Genomic DNA, 7,716 nt, shown 5'->3' on the forward strand with positions numbered 1-7,716 from the left:
GACTGCGGGCTCTGTCTCTCTCAGAGGCTGCATCCCGAATGAGCGGGAAAACTAGTTCCCTCGGTCTTTATACTGACCGTGCCCTAACTGGTGATTGGCTGCTGTGTTGTGTGTGTTGATTGGTCTTGCAGTGTGTCAGTCAGTGTGTGTCTCTGCACCATCATATACTGATGTGTATATTATGACATCCCCCCTTTTCTAAAAATAATGTGTGTTCGTGGCAATAAATAATGTAGTATGCGAATGTTCCTAACTATGTGTGGCACATGCAAGCATATTTACAGGACTATGTACCGAAACTCTAAGATATTTACATTGGAAGGTGTCTAGTGCAGATGAACAGTATATAACAGAAAATATAACTAGAACAACAGTATGTACAAACCAGTGAGTTAGTCAAACAGGGTAACGAAACAATCAGTTCATGAATTCAAAGAGCCCAGTTCATGAGTTCATAAATTCAGTCTCTGAGGTGGGCGACGAATTCTGGTTGACCGCCTCAAGGGTGGGTCAGGGGCCGCCTGTTCTGGAATGGGCGGGACTGTGTCAGACTCAGAGGGTGGCAGAGCGATAGGGAGATCTGCAAAGTCCGTGACGGGTTCGTCATGACGACGGGGCAGGACATGATGATCTGGTGGCGAGCGAGGAAGGAGTCGTAGTGCCCGCCTATTTCGGCGAAGAAGAGAGCCGTCTTGTAGACGAACCAAAAATGACCTGGGGGCCACTTGCCTGAGCACCACAGCGGTGGCGGACCAACCACCATCGGGAAGTTGGACATGGACCTCATCATCAGGAGCCAGAGTAGGGAGATCCGTGGCACGGGTGGCGTACGCCGATTTGTATTGGGCCCGAGACAACTGCATTCGACGAAGGACCGGAAGGTTGTCCAAGTCCGGGACATGAGTGGCCGGCACCGTCGTCCGCAGCGTGCGATTCATCAACAATTGAGCCGGAGACAGGCCGGTGGACAATGGAGCTGATCTGTAAGCAAGCAGGGCGAGGTAAAAATCGGATCCTGCATCGGCCGCCTTGCACAGGAGTCATTTGACAATGTGCACCCCCTTTTCAGCTTTGCCATTGGATTGGGGGTAATGGGGACTGGACGTAACATGTGTGAAGTTGTATCGTTTGGCAAAATTGGACCACTCCTGACTGGCAAAACACGGGCCATTGTCGGACATGACCGTGAGCGGGATGCCATGGCGAGCAAAGGTTTCCTTGCACGCACGGATGACCGCAGTTGAGGTGAGGTTGTGCAGCCTAACTACCTCTGGGTAGTTTGAGAAATAGTCCACTATGAGGACGTAGTCCCGGCCAAGTGCATGGAACAGGTCGATGCCCACTTTGGTCCAGGGGGACGTGACCAACTCATGGGGTTGCAAGGTCTCCCTTGGCTGAGCAGGCTGGAAACGCTGGCATGTTGGGCAGTTAAGAACGGCGTTGGCAATGTCCTCGTTGATTCCAGGCCAGTACACTGCCTCACGGGCCTGTCGGCGGCATTTCTCCACTCCCAGGTGGCCCTCATGGAGCTGCTCAAGGACGAGGTTCCACATGCTGTGCGGAATGACGATCCTGTCCAGCTTTAGTAGAATTCCATCTACCACCACCAGGTCATCTTTAATGTTATAGAATTGAGGGTATTGGCCCTTGAGCCACCCGTCTGTCAGGTGGTGCATGACACAAAGAACAAAGAACAAAGAAAAGTACAGCACAGGAACAGGCCCTTCAGCCCTCCAAGCCCATGCCGACCATGCTGCCCGACTAAACTACAATCTTCTACACTTCCTGGGTCCGTATCCCTCTATTCACATCCTATTCATGTATTTGTCAAGATGCCCCTTAAATGTCACTATCGTCCCTGCTTCCACCTCCTCCTCCGGCAGCGAGTTCCAGGCACCCACTACCCTCTGCGTAAAAAACTTGCCACATATATCTACTCTAAACCTTGCCCCTCGCACCTTAAACCTATGCCCCCTAGTAATTGGCCCCTCTACCCTGGGGAAAAGCCTCTGACTATCCACTCTGTCTATGCCTCTCATAATTTTGGAGACCTCTATCAGGTCGCCCCTCAACCTCCATCGTTCCAGTGAGAACAAACCGAGTTTATTCAACTGCTCCTCATAGCTAATGCCCTCCATACCAGGCAACATTCTGGTAAATCTCTTCTGCACCCTCTCTAAAGCCTCCACATCCTTCTGGTAGTGTGGCGACCAGAATTGAACACTATACTCCAAGTGTGGCCTAACTAAGGTTCTATACACGTTGGAGCAGGGGATCATTGGCCGTCTCACGATGAATATGGATGAGTCGTTCATCCGTGGCGGGCAGATTGGATGCGGCGAATGGCACCTGAGCATCAATTTGGCACACAAAGCCCGCTGGGTCGCAGGGTGTGGTGACAGATCGGGAGAGTGCATCGGAGATGTTGAACTCCTTATCCAGGGTGTAGACGAGTTCGAAGTTGTACCGCCTGAGTTTAAGGAGAATGCGCTGCAGGCTCGGCGTCATGCCGTTAAGGTCTTTTTGAATGATATTGACCAGCGGCCTGTGGTCTGTCCCGATTGTGAACTTTGGGAGTCCATAGACATAGTCATGGAATTTGACGACTCCGGTAAGAAGGCCCAGGCACTCTTTTTCAATTTGCGCATAGCGCTGTTCGGTGGGCGTCATTGCACGTGACGCGTATGCGACAGGAGCCCATGAGGAGGCGTCGTCACGTTGAAGGAGCACTGCTCCAATGCCGGACTGACTGGCATCCATGGAGATCTTTGTTTCTTTGGCTGGATCGAAAAATGGTCAGCTTCGCCCTGAGTTCCCGCCATGCTTGTTCGTGGGCGGGGAGCCATTGGAACTCGGTCGTCTTCTTAACCAGGTTCCTGAGAGCCGTGGTGTGGGAGGCGAGGTTAGGGATGAATTTCCCCAGGAAATTGACCATGCCGAGGAAGCGGAGGACCGCCTTCTTGTCCTCCGGAGTCTTCATGGCCTTAATGGCAGATATCTTGTCAGCATCCGGCTGCACGCCAAACTGTGAAATGTGGTCTCCGAGGAATTTAAGTTCTGTTTGACTAAAGGAGCATTTGGCCCTGTTGAGGCGGAGGCCATGCTCATGGATTCGTCGGAAGACGCGTTGGAGGCGATCAATGTGCTCCTGCGGGGTGGTAGACCAGACGATGATGTCGTCCACATATACGCGAACCCCTTCGATACCTTCCATCATCTGCTCCATTATTCTGTGGAACACGTCCGATGCAGAGATGATGCCAAACGGCATCCGGTTGTAGCAATACCGACCAAATGGGGTGTTAAAGGTGCAGAGCTTCCGATTGGATGCGCGAGTTTGGTGAAAAATTTGGCGCGAGCCATCTCGCAGGTGAGTTCTTCGCGCTTTGGAATGGGATAGAGTTCTCTCATAATATTGCGGTTGAGGTCCTTGGGATCAATGCATATGCGTAAGTTGCCGGATGTTTTTTTTCACGCACACCATAGAGCTGACCCAGTCAGTTGGTACTGTAACTTTTGAAATTACGCCCTGGTCCTGGAGGTCCTGCAGCTGCTGCTTGAGGCGGTCCTTGAGGGGTGCTGGTACCCTGCGAGGTGCGTGCACCACAGGCGTGGCATTTGGTTTTAACAAGATTTTATAAGTGTATAGTAGTGTGCCCATACCCTCAAATACACCGTGGTATCGGGTGATGATGGCATTCAGCTGTGTCCGAAAGTTAGCGTCCTGAGATGCAGAAGCGTCAGCGTGTGACAGGTAGTGAACCCTTTGGACAAGGTTTAGAAGTTTGCACGCCTGAGCACCAAGCAGGGAGGCTTTAGTGGTTCCCACTATTTTGAATGGCAGGTTAGCCTTTAATGACCGGTGCGACACTTCAAGCTGGCAAGAGCCACTGGCAGCAATGGCATTACCATTATAGCCCAGAAGCTGGCAGGCGGATGGCAGGATGGTAGGCTTGACATGGAGGCTTTCGAGGTCAGACTGCGTAATGAGGTTGGCTGAAGCACCGGTGTCCAGGCGGAATCGGATGCGGGATCGGTTGACCGTGAGGGTGGCGCACCACTCGTCGTCCGGATCAATGCGGAATATTGGGAGAGGCTTGGCTTTTGTCTTCTGGAGCATCTTGTGTTTGGTGATGATGCCCACCCGAAATAGTGCTTTAGGGTCCTCGGTGTCAAGGTCCGGAATCAAGTCGGAGTCGGAATTGGTGACCGGTGGCTGGATGGTTCGGACATCCCTGCATGGCTGGTTGGAGCGACGAGAGGTAGTAGGTTCAGCAGACCTGCATAGGGCTGCATCGTGGCCAAGCTTGCCACATTGGAGACAGCGACGGGATTTTGCAGAACATTGCCGCAAGTGGGCGGAGCCACAGTTGCCGCAGGTCGTGATGTCAGGATGTTCGGTACGCCACCATGCATGCGCGGTGCGGTCGTACGTAGTGCACGCCTGCGCAGTGCGGTCTTCGGCCTCGCCGTCCCCTCGGTCAGTGTGCACATGCATGGGAGCCCACGAAAAGCGCGCGAAATGGCCGCCCTCATCCAGGCTTAGGCCCTGGAGTTGTTTAATGGCTTGCACCCGCTCTGCCTCGTGGGGACCTTGCCGCGCCGTTTCAGCCGCTTGATTATGCGAGTATCGGTTAGTGGCGTGTTCATGCAGAACGCAGGTCTTGATGGCTATCGCCAGGGTGAGCTGTTTAACCTTGAGGAGCTGCTGGCGTAGGGGGTCCGATTGCACACCGAAAACGATCTGGTCACGGATCATCGAGTCGGAGGTGGAGCCGTAATTGCAGGACTGCACGAGGATGCGAAGGTGGGTGAGGAAAGATTGAAAAGGTTCATCCTTACCCTGCAGATGCTGCTTAAAGACATAGCGCTCAAAACTTTAATTTACCTCGATGTCACAGTGACTGTTGAATTTGAGGAGGACTGTCTTGAACTTGGACTTGTCTTCACCTTCAGCGAAAGTGAGAGAGTTGAAGATATGGATGGCGTGGTCCCGGCCGTGGAAAGGAAGAGAGCAATCTTCCTGGCATCTGAAGCAGCTTCCAGGTCTGTAGCTTCGAGGTATAGCTGGAATCGTTGTTTAAAGATTTTCCAGTTCGCACCGAGGTTGCCGGTGATGCGGAGCGGCGGGGGAAGGCGGACGCTGTCCATACTACCGGATGGCTGATTGCTGGTCGAAGGCAGATCACTTGAAGGTAGGTCTATTAAACTCTAACATCACATCCTGGTACCATGATGTGTTGGGTATTCTGGATCTGTGGAGACTGCGTTTACCTTAGCAGGAACATAGACAGGCTACCAACACTTGTAACAGTACAACTCTATTTTATTTAACTAAGAGCTGTTAAACATGCTTGCACTGTGGGTCGACACTACATGTTAGATTGACTGAAGACCTATGCCTAACCTGGCCAGCCTATACTGCTAGCACATGGTGGATGTTTGCTGACTGCGGGCTCTGTCTGTCTCAGAGGCTGCATCCCGAATGAGCGGGAAAACTAGTGCCCTCTGTCTTTATAGTAACCGTGCCCTAACTGGTGATTGGCTGCTGTGTTGTGTGTTGATTGGTCTTGCAGTGTGTCAGTCAGTGTGTGTCTCTGCACCATCATATACTGATGTGTATATTATGACACCCATGATGTTGGAGGTGTGTATTGGCATGGATAGCGAATCGGCTAATGGATAAGGGGTTCATTTTCAGGTTGACGACCTGGAACCAATGGGGTTCCACATGGATCGGTGCTGGGACCCCAACTGTTTACACTATATATTAATGACCAGGAGGAAGGAGACAAATGTACTGTAGACAAATTTGCAGACAACACAATAATAGGTGGAAAGGCAAGTTGGGCGAGGGATACAAACAGTTTGCAAAGATATATTGATAGGTTAGGTAAGTGGGCAAAACGTTGGCAAATGGAGTATAATGTGGGAAAATGTGAAGTTGTTCATTCTGGAAGGGAGAGCAAAAGAACAGAGTATCATCTAAATGGAGAAAAACTGCAGAAAGCTGCCACACAAAGGGACTTGGAGTACCTGTGCATGAAACACAGAAAGCTAGCACACAGGCACAGCAAGTAATCAGGAAGGCTAATGGAATGTTGGCCTTTATTTCAAGGGGTTGCAGTAAAAGTGTCAGGAAGTCTTGCTGCAACTGTGCAAGGTACCGATGAGACCACATCTGGATGTACTGTGAGCATTTTGGTCCCAGCATTTAAGGATATTGGACACGATCTAACAGAAAGTTTCTCAGTGTCATTTCAGGTTTGGCTGGGAGTTTCTCCCTACCTCTATCAGCGAGTCCCCCCCCCCCCCCCGTTCCCTCCCCCCCCGTCCCCCCATCATCCCCCCCCCATTCCCCCCCCGTCCCCCCACTTTCTAATCACACTTCGTCACTTTTTCGGACCCTGGGGAATTTCTCCCCGGACTAGCCCACACTTAGGGCGCGATCTAACAGAAAAGTTTCCACACGTGGTAGCGAGCGAGAATTGCCGGGTGCTTCCTGACAGCCAACATGGCGAGACCGCCACCGTATTTCATACCAATTATCTACCTATCTATCTATCTAATAATTCAGCTATTCATCAAGTCGTCTTTCTCACTCTCTCACTCTTTCTCTCTCTCTGTCTCTTTCGGTCTGTCTCTCTCTCTATCTCTCTCTCTCTCTCTCTCTCTTCCTGTCTCTCCATTTATGTCTCCCTCTCTCTCACTCTATCTATCAATCATCCATCTACCCATCTATCTATCTATCTATGTTTCTCTCTCTCTCACTCTATCTATTTATCTATCTATTTCTCTCCCTCGCTCTCTCTCTCACTCTCTATTTCTCTGTCTGTCTTTCTATCTATGTTTCTCTCTCCCACTCTATCTATCTATCTATCTATCGGCAGCACAATAGCACTGTTGCTTCACAGCTCCAGGGTTTCAGGTTCTATTTCCGGCTTGGGTCACTGTCTGTGCGGAATCTGCACCTTCTCCCCGTGTCTGTGTGGGTTTCCTCCGGGTGCTCCGGTTTCCTCCCACAGTCCAAAGACGTGCAGGTTAGGTGGATTGGCCATGATCAATTGCCTTTCATGTCCAAAAAGGTTAAGCAGGGTTATGGGGTTATGGGGATAGGGTGGAGGTGTGGGCTTAAGTAGGGTGCTCTTTCCAAGAGCTGGTGCAGACTCGATGGGCTGAATGGCCTCCTTCTACACTGTAAATGCTATGATTCTATGAATTAGGGCTGGGAAAGATGCCCCACAGGAAGTGAGCGAAGATTGGCTGCTTATCTCCTCGGATCCCCACACCAGCCATTTCGCCAGCTTCACCTTTTTAAAAAGGTGCACTAACCGGTGCCCGTGTGACCCATGCTGGGGAGGTGGTTAGATCGCAGGAGGCCATTAGCTAGGGGGTCATTCCCATTAATTGTATGGAGATTGACTTGAAGATTATTGGTTTCTTGCCATGCCACAGCATTTCGGCAATAGGACCTGGCCGGTTAGATTGCAAACTGATATGCACCCGGCGCCCAGCGCAGTCCCGGTTTTGGCCTCTCCCGCGATCCCCAGACGGGCCCACGCTTAGAAATTATTCCCAACACTGGGGAGCTGAACTCGCCGGTGAGACCAACTCGCCGGTGATGCCCCGATCTCTAAGTGAACTTGAGATTCCCCCACATCTCATTCCCCCACCTCCCCCGCACACATGGACATTATCCCACAGCCCTCCAAGTGA

The sequence above is a fragment of the Scyliorhinus torazame genome, chromosome 4 (assembly GCF_047496885.1).
Source record: "Scyliorhinus torazame isolate Kashiwa2021f chromosome 4, sScyTor2.1, whole genome shotgun sequence".
In the NCBI taxonomy this organism is placed as follows: domain Eukaryota; kingdom Metazoa; phylum Chordata; class Chondrichthyes; order Carcharhiniformes; family Scyliorhinidae; genus Scyliorhinus; species Scyliorhinus torazame.